At 38.8% G+C, this 12,738-nt stretch overlaps 1 long non-coding RNA gene across 2 annotated transcripts in view; it reads left to right on the top strand.

Annotated features, from left to right (window-relative positions):
- The first annotated feature begins 59 nt into the window (after positions 1–59).
- Positions 60–12,738, top strand: part of LOC111090082 — a 246,039-nt gene continuing 233,360 nt past the window's right edge. Inside the window, exons 1-2 of one of the 2 annotated variants that reach the window (XR_005370834.1) lie at positions 60–214; positions 4,394–4,556. This is a non-coding gene — a long non-coding RNA (uncharacterized LOC111090082). The remainder of the gene's footprint in view (positions 215–4,393; positions 4,557–12,738) is intronic. The other variant, XR_005370835.1, reaches the window with a different exon arrangement.

Below are 12,738 nucleotides of genomic sequence, written 5' to 3'. Positions count from 1 at the left end.
TATTGATGCAATAAGCAGATAACACTTGAGTCTCTGGCATGTGGACCCCTTTCTCTTAACAAGCCTCACTAATTCCATGAACTCTTCCTACTGATGGGTTTGTGTGCAGTTTTTTTCTGGCATGCCAAAGTGGTATGAAGGTTGACAGCCACTGAATCCAAAGGGTCGCTGTTCATGGAGACTGAGAGATCAAACAGCACAGGACTTGAACACAGTAAGTTTCTGGATAAATTTTTTTTTTTTTTTTTTTTTGTAATCACTTGAGATGATTTGAGCAGTGCTTTTAAGAGTTGGGACTTGAAGAATGAAATCGCCTCTTCGTTCCTCTCCATGTCCCCCTTTATCCCTCCTTGCTCCAGTTTGGAGAGAGAAGAAAGTATGAGCATGATGATGAGGAGGCCACAGACAATGTAGAAATAGAAAACAAGGGGAAGAGGCTGAGAGGCAAGTGGCAGAGAGAGGATGGTAGAGGACAGTGGAAAGCAGAAGGAGTAAAGGAAGATAACAGAATGAATTTAACTGCTATACTAATTCTCTCTAGGAAGAGGAAGCGAGCTACTACTTAATGAGCATCTATTTTCCTGTGCTACTAACATTTTAAACTGAAAAAAAGCGTTACTATTTTTTGAAGTAGGTATTAGTGTTCTCATTTAATGTGGGAGAACTGAGGCTTGGAAAGGGTGTGGGATCTGCCTGAGGCCAGAGGTGTGCACAATCAGCATTTTCAAGGAAGTCTATTTCACGCTAAAGGCTGTGTACTTTGCACAACATATATGCCAAGTGCTCAGAGAATTAAAAGATGAAAAGAAGACTATACATAAATGGTTTATAAGTTATATTCATAGCAAAGTTATTTAAATTGTAGATAAAATGTAATCAGCAATATGAGAATATTATCTTTTGATAAATAATATTAACTCTTATTACAAGGACCCCTACCCTACCTTAGACCTTAGACTACCACAAGGACCTTAGACTCTCTTTTGTTCCCAGGGGAACACTTGAAAACATCCCCTCTCTTTAAACATCCCCATCCCTTTTGGCAGATGCCGTGCTGGGTTCTTGGTGTGTGCAGATACTGATCCATGCGGTCTAAGTATGTGGGTCATGACCCAGGGGGCCTGAGCTCCTCGTCCCACTTCCGTCTCCTCCCCCAGCTAGTCAGTCATGGACGCACACTGCCTTATCTCTTTATTGTAGAATAGAAGTAACATCATTTCCTCTAAGTACCATGATTTGGGAAAAATTGCAAAATACTGTCTTAAATATTCATAAGGTAAATATGAAATTCCAAAGACTTTGGTGCTATATCCCAAATCTGACAGAGACACTAAGATGGGCTGAGAGGACAAAGGCAGGCTGCCAGGGGCCCGGCTTAATTGCAAATGAAGGCGAATCTCATGCTTCATTCAAGTATGACTGGTGAAGTGTAGCCTTGACAAATAATAGAAATCCTTCATGCTTCCCTCAATAAAACATTTATTTGGGGCTTCTTTCATAATATTCGATGAGGAAGAAATAGGATAAGAGTATGTGGCTGGATGGAGCCTGATTGACAACTATTATCTGCTACATTTTCTCTATTTCCTCTTAAAGGTAACTCTCTTAAATCTAGTTTTTTTTTCTCTAGAACCCATGCCACCTTAAGTAAAGGTTTAATCTAATGTCATCATATAATGATCCTCTGATCAGCCACAAAGATTATTACTTGTGTAATATTTTCCCAGAGCTGTTCCATGATCACTTGCTCCCAGATGGCCAGGTAAGATCATTTAGTTTGGTAGGAAGGAACCGTAAGTTCATCAGTGCCTGTTGTCTTCAGAAGTTGTCACTTTGTGTAAGTACATCCACAGAGTCACGCAGTGCCTGCCTGTCATCTCATGACTATTTGTTGTTACCATCTAACATAATGAGGTCTGTAAAAGTGCCTCATTCCAGTGAAATGATAGAGAGCTTTCATTTCATATAGATCCTCCTTCGAGAGGTGATTTGTCCCTTCTCCTTTCATGACTCACTGATATCTTCTAAGAAATTATTGACTAGGGTTGTTATGACTTTCTGGCACAATACATCCGGTGGAATTAGTGCTTCAAAAAAAGCCAAGAAGTGAATAAGTTTAGAGATGTCCCATATTTATATGTTCTCATCTGAAGGCCAGTACTGATTAGGTCTGACTGACAAATTTCCATAGCATAAATTCTTGTGTTTTTGTGCTCAGGGGAAATTGTTACATGCCTAAGAAATTCCATGTATTTCAGGTTCTAGATTGTGAACCTATCGTCCCCCCATAGTTCTATAAACAAAGCAAAGCAAAGCAAAGCAAAATAACCAATATTCACAGACTGTTGTTATTGTAGCCACATTGTGGGGAGGATCAACTTGCAAATACCTACAGTTTCAGATTCCCCAGTCACAAAAACCAAGTCACAAAAACTGAGAAGAGGGAGGTATCAGTTTCCTCTTCTCAGTGTCTTTAGGACTGAATAGTTACCTTTTAATTCTAAAGCGACAGGTTTAATGGCCTGCTGGCCTAAAATGTAACATGGTTCACTGCTCTATAATTTTCTTTGATTAAACCCAGGAGGTTGGTGTCCCTCCTTAAAAAAGCACATGTTGTGCTATTAAGCAGTGAATTTGGTTAAAGCCGAAAGGATCAAGTTGTTGTTTCACTTGCAGTTGTCTGAAAAAGGGCTCTCTTCAAGGAGGGCAAAGTTTTTGCATCACCCGCAGACACTCGTACTGAGTCTAAAAGTGAAAAAGTGACATGACCCTGATTTCTGTAGGAACATATCCTGAGCCACATCTTCCCGCATGTGGAATTGAGTGCTGATTTCCTCGCAGGAGGGTTATTTTCCATGGGGATTTGTTTTTTGGCCTTTGTCCTCTGTTTACATTTCTGCTGTGGAGTGCCTTGGCCATGTGTTTAAATTAGTCTGTGCTTATAGGAATGTGATAGAGAATGCACCAGCATTTCTGGAATTCTTTGGAATGCTCTGGCTATTTGCAAGAACTTCCCATCTTCCAGATTGATTCTTTCAGCTGACAGGTGCTGACTTTCTTGGGGTTTAGTTATCAGGGTAATGAGGAGATGTGCAATTCATATCTATCTTTAATGTTAGGAAAACCTTAATGATAACAGGTCACATTTGCTCAGCACTACTTTATACCACACATAATTGGTCTATTTCTCATGACAATCCTTTGGTCTAAGTCCTGATCTGATCATTTCACAGACGAGGAAACAGAGTCTTAGAGGAATTACACAGGTGTCCCAGATGACAGAGCTAATATGAGTTGGAGGATTCAATGCCCAAGCCTCTTTGATACCAGAGCTTCTGTCTACAAATTTTCAGGCTTTATAAATGTTCGGTATATTAGAGGATGCTGCCTACAAACTCACCACTTATTAATTCTTCTGTGAAGCTCGTGATGCTTCTTTTTTTGGTGGTGGCTTGGTTTTGTTTCTTTGTTCTTTGTCGGCCAGCATAGCACATCTATGTTTTTAGAATGTTTGATGCTCTGCTTACATATATTAACCTGCAGTTTTCCCCACAAGGGTGCTGTCTCTCTGCTCTGCCCACCACACTTGCTCTTCTTCTTTCACACTCAGTTCAGCTACTACTTTTATTATGACAGTTTTTTTTGAATTCCCCAGGTGGAATCATTCTCGGTCCTCTAAGGACGCTTTGCTCTTAACTACTGTAGAGCACTTATCAAGTTATTGCATAATTATTAGCGTTCATGTCTTCTTCCCCTCATTAGGCTCGAATCTACTTGAGGCAGAGGTATTATCTATCTTATATTCTCAGCAGGTTGCACAGTTGTGCATATACTCATAGACAGAGAAACTGTAGGGGGCCCAGGAAGATGGGAGTGATGAGAGGAATTACTGTCATTTAATAAGATGTTAATAATGATCCCTCATTTTTATTATCCAGAAAAGTACTTGAGTTAATAGTCTGTATTCCTATGATAGAAGAGCTAGTGTATAATTAATAGGATGCAGGGTTTGGGTGGACTTATATAATTCTCAGGCCCCTGCCCCTTTTTAAATCCTCTTAAAAATTAGAAATACAAAAGTACACAAAAAAGTATTTATTAGAAACAAGAAATCACAAGAAGTTACAAATTAATAAGATCTGAGAAATACTATACACATGATAAAATCCAGAAAAAGAACATACTGTTTTTATTAATGTTCTGCCCTGCACATGTCCATATTACTGTTTCCTCTGTGTTTTTTGACTATACCCTTTTTAAATCACCTTTGCATAAGATAGTAATTTTATAATATTTCCCATAGAGAGAATGCAGAAGTAATGCAATTTTTTTCCTAATGTGGATGATTGAAATCTATTTATTATTATTAATAATGTAGAAAAATTTGTTTCAGCTTTATACCTTGTGCCTGGTAGCGCTATGTAAATTTTGGGGATTGCTGCCAAATCTGAGAAGAGCTCTAGCACGTTTCTTTCATGTACGAACTGCACGATTTGGAAGAATTTTCCGAGGATTGGCTGTGCCTTCCTGAGATGCCACGTGACTTGACAAAGCCGGTAGTTAAAATATATTCCTTTTATAACTTAAAAAGATCATTGCACAAATCGGTTCATCTTATCTGCCTTTAAGTAAGAGTCCTCTTACCTGAAACTCCTCCCTGAGTAACCTTGCAAATGCCAAATGCAGTCAGGAGGGCCAGGAGATGAGGCAGGGGACATGGCCACGGTATTTCCCATCAGGGAGGTCTTGGTGGCCCTGTAAGCAGCTGTTGGGTTTGTAGCACTGGAGAGGGAGAGTCCAGATTTCAAGGTGGGCAGGAGGAGACACAATGGGAGACAGTGGGTATAGAATATACATTTGAGACTTTCATAAATAAGGTAAGAAGCTAAGATGGTAAAAGGAAGACCAGTTAGGATTAAATAACTGGGAGGGAGGGGGCTGTTTGCATTTTTAGGAGAGTTGCTTAAAGTCAGATTTGGAACTTTGTTTCACTAGCTCTGTGTTGTCTCTGCTGTAACTGCCATGGTGTGGTGTGTGGGAGAGCGTTTGCCTCCCACAGGGAGTCACCAGTGTGTAGAAATGCCCCCTCTAATCCCTCAGCATGCACAGCCACTTGTTAAATTTAGCTATGCCAAAGTTTTGGTCATTTGGCTTGTACCATCTTCTGGGGGGTATCAGCTATACCTTCTGCTGATGTACCTCATTTTTATGAGCTATTTTCACATCCATCATCTCACTGGAGCCATATAGTGATTAAATAATTTACAAATAAATAGGTTCTTTTACATTTTATAAGAAAGAAGTGAGATCTTAAAGATCTTACCTTCAAGATGCCTATGTGGAAATTCAGGAGAGAAGATAGTTATCCGCTCTGGGAACTGAGACAAAGAAATCATGTAGAAAGTTCCCCACCTGGCCTTATGGAGCTAAGGGACCAATGGGGATTTTTTTTTTTTAAGATTTTATTTATTTATTTGACAGAGAGGGAGACAGAGACAGATAGAGGATGTGTGTGCATGCACACACAAGTAGGCAGAGCAGCAGGCAGAGGGGGAGGGAGAAGCAGACTCCCTGCTGTGCAGAGAGCCCACTGGGGCTCCATCCCAGGACTCTGGGATCAAGAGCTGAGCTGAAGGCAGACATTTAACTGACTGAACCACCCAGGCGCCCACCAATGGGAATATTTATGGGGAACTTTTAAGTGGTTCTCTCTAATATATGTAATGTATTTTCCTCCCCTCCATATGCCGTACAAAATGTTCAGAAAAACAGCATTTTTTTTTGTTCTGATGTTTTTATATCAAAAGCTTCTCTAGGGGAATAATTATCACACTTTATTATGAATAAGAATTTTTTGGATTGCGAGCAAAAATGTAGGCTCAAATTCAGGAGAAGCAGGGTGGGATGGGGAACTTAAAGGTGTGCTGAGCTCTCCATGCGGGTGGGCTTAGGTCACAGGTCCAACGGAGAGGATAAGGATAGAGCCAAGTGTGGATTTCACCTGTTTTCAGCAGCCTGAGCCTTAGAGAAATCAAATGCCCCTTGGTCTCTTAGAACTGCTAATAGGAAGTGGTCCTGGAACTTGAACCTTAGTCTTCAGACATTTCAGCCCTACCGTGTCTCTAAAACTGATCCTAATAGATGGCATCTGATGGGGCTAAGAATGTAGAGTTTTAGAGCCAGCATCCCTGGGTCCAAATTCTAGTTTTTTCACTTATGATCTGTTATTATTTTAGGCAGGATGTTTACTCTGTGTAAGCCTCAGTTTCCCCATAGGAACACAACGATGATTTGTCACAGGATGAAATGAGTGACAGTTGGGAAAGCCTGTAGTAAGCACGAGGCAACTGTTTGTAAAATAATTAAGAAAATCCTCTTTTATGACCTATGATATAGAAACCAGTACTTTTATCTATCAGCTTGCCCCAAGTGTGTATGGCACTCTTGCCTTCTCTAAACCTGCATCCTTGACAATCATGAGTACATGTCTGTGTCTCCCCAGCTCTGACTCACTGGACCTTCTCTTTTCTGTTCTGTAGGCCCCAGCAGAGGCCAGAGGGGCCCAGTAAGAAGCACGCAGTAGCTTCCTTCAGTACATAGCCAGCAGCAACCTGAGGAAGACATGCCCTGTCTTGTTCTGTTGCTTATATACACTGATACATTTGGGTTTTAGTTTTTAAATGTTCCAGTTAGGAAATGATAAAAAATGTTGTTTTCCAGTAATGAGAGAAATTTGTTTTAAATTTTGCTCTTTGTCATTTTTTAAAAAGATTTTTTCTTAAGTGATTTCCACACCCAATGTGGGGCTCAGACTCACAACCCCAAAACAAGAGTCACATGCTCCACTCACTGAGCCAGCCAGGTGCCCCACCCTTTGTCATTTTAATGTCCTACTCTAACTGGCAGGAAATTCATAGCAGATTTTACAAATCTGTAATGATTCTTTCTCTTCTTTTTTTCAGTGTTTCTCAGAGGAAAAAATATTTTTATTTGTCAAATGTGACCCATCCTTTTTTTCTGTCCCACTTGTAAAGACAAAACAGATATGCGTTAACAATCAAAACTTTCCTCTCTAATAGTGTCTAGCAATTCTCAATTGCCTTGTTATTTTTGAATGTTTTCTTTGCTAGCTTGTGACGTCACGGGACATGTGGACATTGTCAGCAGCTATTCAACCAACCAGTTGGGTGGGAAGTCCTCACAAAAACTGGAGTTTGGGTTATAAGGGTAGCACAGACGAGAGGGTCTCATAGACGTTTTCTCTTGGAGACTATGACCCCTAGGCAAACCCCCTGGCTCACTCAGCTGTAAAGGGCAATGGGACAGATGGTTTATACCTGCTGCTAGGAGTGTAAACCAGATGACTGGTTCTGTTGATATGGCAATATTTATGTATGTGTTTACAAATACATGCACAGTACTTACTATAAAATACATATTAAGAAGCCTTAAAATATTCAGTTTCTGATTTCATAATCCCATTTCTAAGAATTTTTAATGTTTAAGGAAATATGCTTTGACAACTGTGCCAAGGTGTATAAACAAGGATGTTTAAAAAATGAATTGTGTATAACAGCAACAATTTCCATTACAAGGAAATGTAAACAACTCAAAAATCTATGAACAGCGGTATGACTGGTACCTTTTGGTGCATTGACATAATGAAATTTCAGGCAATTATTTAAAACCATGATGTATGGGGATCCCTGGGTGGCTCAGTGGTTTAGCTCCTGTCTTTGGCCCAGGGCGCGATCCTGGAGTCCTGGGATTGAGTCCCACGTCAGGCTCCCAGCATGGAGCCTGCTTCTCCCTCTGCCTCTCTCTCTCTCTCTCTCTGTCTATCATAAATAAATAAATAAATCTTAAAAAAAATAAAACCATGATGTAGAATATAATTATTGTATGCAAAATATATGGGAAAATATTTACTACATTTTGCTGTAGGAAAAAGATTAGAATTTAGCACATTAAAAATTTTGTGTATGAACTGTGTATGAGTTTTTATTTGCTTAGAAGTAAGAAATATAAACAACAAAGTATCAACAGTAGTTATCTTAGGTTGTTGGATTATGGGTGATTTAAATTTTCTTGTTTTAACTTATTTTTCTCACTAATAGCGTATCTTACTTGTGTAATAAAAATGACTATTGGAATCATTTGTGTTTGAAGAAGAGAGTGTTGCAAACTGTTCCTCCATTTACTCTTATTTAGAGATATTTGTACATGTGAACATATGTTAATAACATTTTATTATGTCAAATAGGGAAGAGAGAGGCAAGATGGCTTCTTACAATACCGTGTCAGTAATCACAAAGCTAAAAGTGCATTAGGTCTATTATTTTGTTAACTTGTACAGAAATGCAGTTCCAGAAAATTAGAGTTCTGTTGGGTTAGCTTGTTGACATCTGTTATTACACTTTCAAATCTGTACTGCAAAATCCAGAAGGATTGACTGTCATCCATGTGTTCATTGTGCACTTACAGAAGCCAAAAGAAGAAAAAAATAAACCAAAACCCAATAAATGTACTTGTTTTATATTTTACTTGGAGAATATTCCAAAGACACATCATTACTGCCTAAGATTCCATGGCTTTGAATTCGTTTCTTTGTGCTGTGTGCATTTAAATTTTTGTGCATTCTTATCTGCACCATTGTGGCCATATTACAAAGAAACTTTTGGATGCCAAGGATCTTTATTAAATGCTTTCTCAGGTTGGGTTTTAATGTTTCTATAACAAGGAGGAAAATGTGTCATCATGATAAGTTAGAGAACTAGAATTTAAGCCTGCTTCTGCAATTGACTACTGTATGACCTGGCATGATGATGATGATAATGATGTAGGTATAATAGTATCAGTAGTTATAGCAGTAGTAGCAAGTAGTAGTGGTACTACTAGGTAGTAATAGTAATAATAATAATAATAATAATAATAACAGTAATAAAATCGAAAGGAGTTCCATCTATGGATCCTTCACTATCTGCAAGGAAATCTATTAAGCACATGTTTTGTCTTACTAAATCCTGAAATCTCCCTGATAAATAGATATTATTGTCCTCATTTTACAGATGAGGTTTAGAGAGATTAAGTTATTTGTACGAATTATATAGTTAAGTGTTGCCTGGGTAGCATAGTTGGTTAAGCGTCTGACTCTGGAATTTCTCATTAGGGTGAGAAATAATTAAGATTTGGTTAGAATATGAATACCAGCAGTATCCAAAAAATATGAATTTTGATCATATTTTTCAATTCAGTTCATGAGATCAAGTCCTGTGTCAGGCTCTGTGCTCAGCATGGAGTCTGCTTGAGATCTCTCTCTCTTCCTCTGCCCCTCTCACTCATGTTCTCTCTCTCTCTCTGAAATAAATCAATAAATCTTAAAAATGACACAGTTAATAGATGGCAGGATAGGGATCAAACCCAGGTTGTTGTTGCAACAATAATTTGAGATAATCTATGTAAAACACTTCAATTTGTGGCTGGCATGTAATTTTTCCACAAATATCTGACAATATTGATAATATTAATGTGTTTTCTTTCGTTAATAGGTAACTAACACAAATGCTAGGGCCCATGTAAACTACTCTCTGAATAAGTTATAATCAAACAAGTATAGTCTAACAGTCTTGAGTAATTAAAAGAAATATTGACATTTATTTATTTTCTCAAAATACATTAACGAAATCTACTTTCCTTTTCTTTTTGCTATAGTTCTTTCGTATTCTGAATCTTTGATTTGGCAGCACTCCCAACAATTTCAACTTCTAGACTGGCCAAATTATCCTGGTTTGTCAGGAACTTTTCTAACTTTTGCAATGAACATTTCATGCCCAGTATCCCCTCAGTCCCAGGGACACTGACACAGTTGGTTATCCAACTTTTAACTCTATAGTCTGTGTAGTCTGACTCCCTGGGGTGTGCTTATGTGGCTTGTCTGTCATTTTGTTCATCTTTACATTCCAGTAGCCTTGTCTCTTCCAATCTGGAGGAACATGGGAAAACTTGAAATACTCACTCATTAACACATCCCTTTCCTGCTACACATTGCCATATATTTTCAAGGACCTTAAGTCAAAGTATTACAGAGTTTTGTAGCTGAAAGTTCCCTTAGAAAGTATCTTACATACTTGGAGATATGGCTAGACATGGCCCAGATAACTGTAATTGGATGAGGAATAAGAAAAAACTTGACTCATGCCTTAGTTAAGAAGGTCCTGGGGGCACAAAGCCAGGAGGAAAGAAAAGGTGGTCCAATTTATGGCATCTAAAGCCTCTGGGGGATAGGCAACAGGTGGTAGTCTTGATTTGGGAGAAGGAGCAAGAATACAAGGCACCAATAATTCTAAAAGGTGAGTGGTAGATAGTGAAGGAAAATGCTGGAGCAGTAATTCTTGTTTCCAGGGGCAGGCAGGCCAGTCATTATGGGGGCAGACTTCAGCCACAGATCAGTTCAAGGACAGTCTTCTAGGCCCAGGCCATAGGACTCACCTCCTAAGGGGCCCAGAGTTTTAGGTAGGTTGCAAGCAGGTAGTTATGAAGGAATAAGGCAAAATCCCAATTATTTGAACTGGGACACAAAGTGGAGGCTCTATCTCAGTGAAGAGGCAACACCCTTTGTTCAGACTTGGGCCACCAAGTCAGGGTGAGAATGCTGATGAGGGTGATGATGCTGAGTCTCAGAATCTTAGGTTCTGTCCCTAGATCTTAATTTCTGCCTAACGTTAAGATTGGCACCAGCATAGTGTTTACTTGAATAGGAATTATCTGGACTATTTATAAAAATCAAGATTCTAAAGTCTCCATTCCTAAAGGTGGATCTATTTTTCTGATTGGGTTGATTTGTAGTTGGTCCCAGGAATATGCAATGTTAACATGCCCTCACGCCATCAGATAGTCTGCTAGTGTTGGCCTTCTTGAGGGTCAATGCCCTAAAGGATCCAGGTATGCCAAGTACAGGATGCAGGACTTGAGACAAGGCTGCCCTTCTCATCAGAACCAGTGAGCTGGACTCAGACCAGATTCTAAGCCTACTGGTTTTGATTCAGCCACTTTTGATTGTGTGTGGATTCCATGTCATGCTTAAACAATATCTTTTCTTTCCCTATATGTTGTCTTAAATATCTGCTAAGGAAATATGGCTCTTTGTGGGATACTCTCTCTGTCTCAGTGAATCTTGGGATCTGCTCCTTATTGCCTAATAAAGAAATTTTCTCATAACTTTGGCTTTGGGTACCGTAAATGATCAAACACTATCTTTCAACACATTTTTTTACAACAAGCTGGAAACCTCCCCATCATTCTGACAGGCTAAACTCAAATCAGATTCCTCCGAAATATGGGCTGTACTCTTCATAAGCTTGGTTTTCTGACAGAGGGCTGCTGATCCAGTTGATCCAAAGTCAGGACGACTTGGCAAATTTGTAGTCACATTTTTCTTTGATTTTAATAATCCTAAATGTGTGCTCTGAATTCATAGATTCTCTATTTGAAACTTGGAGATCTAATAATAAACACCACCAAGAGCAATTTTAATGAATGGCTCTAAGAAACCCAGGGTGTGGTGTAGATTAAAGTTAACAACAGTTCTAGTGTCTGATCATTAAGTCAGACACACGTTTTAATTTGGTCATAAAAATGAGCAATGATTGTGAGGTTTGAAAGCCAGGGAGGAATGCAGGGATAGAGATAAAGATGTCAGATTCACATCTTTAATAATTTAATTTTTTTAAAGATTTTATTTATTTATTGAGACACACAGAGAGAGAGAGAGGCAGAGAGAGAAGCAGGCTCCATGCAGGGAGCCTGACGCGGGACTCGATTCGGGGTCCCCAGGATCATGCCTGGGTGCAGGCAGCGCTAAACCGCTGCACCACAGGGGCTGCCCAATAACTTAATCTTTAATAGTGAAAAGGCAACATGATTAGACTGGATGGGCAGTTAGCTTGTACCTTGTGAGGGAAATATAGTTCTTGAGACCTCTCAGCCTGTCTAGAATGCAAAGAATTTGGGAACAATACAGTAAAGATTCCTAAGCTAAGTAAGAGTACTTATCATTCAAGATGTGCAGCTTTGAAAATAACTTATATGTTCTAAAATTGTAATATGGCTACTCTGTAGGTTGAAAAACAAGATAAGCAGTATTTTTAAAGCCAAGTCTATAATTAATAGCTTCCAAAACCTACATCTACAAATTTGTCAAGCACATCTAGGGAATCAAGTGTGTTAATTTTTAACGTGCTGAGGACGTTCTTTCCCACTTTTTTTTTTTGTTGTTGTTATTTTCTCTTTCTCATGCATTAGGTAATTTTCAGAGAAGATGAGTGTTGCTTTTGGAATAGGCTACTAACTCATTTGAGACTGAGGCCATGGGAAAGCCATATTTAGTAGCTTAGTTCCTATTAATGATAAAGAAAGCTACAACTAGGACCATCTCTTAAACATATAGTGATAAAAACACACTCTATAGTCTAGGAAGTCAAGGTTTTCTTACTGGTCAACAAAGGTCTTTGGCACTTTCCTGAAAGGACACAATTGTGTATATAAATAAATAAGCAATTATGCTTTAACAACTGTTCAATCTGATTAGAGAAGGTTCTAAGAATTTCCTATAGAAAATAATCTTTATTAGAGAGCAATCAAAATCTTTTAGTTAAATTCTTCTTAAATGCTTCATGCTGTTCAACTAAAAAACACATTAATGTCCAGAGTAAAGCATGAAGTAGCTACTAAGGACACAAG

The sequence above is a fragment of the Canis lupus genome, chromosome 15 (assembly GCF_011100685.1).
Source record: "Canis lupus familiaris isolate Mischka breed German Shepherd chromosome 15, alternate assembly UU_Cfam_GSD_1.0, whole genome shotgun sequence".
Taxonomy (NCBI): Eukaryota; Metazoa; Chordata; class Mammalia; order Carnivora; family Canidae; genus Canis; species Canis lupus.
This window is presented reverse-complemented; position numbering and strand designations above follow the sequence as displayed.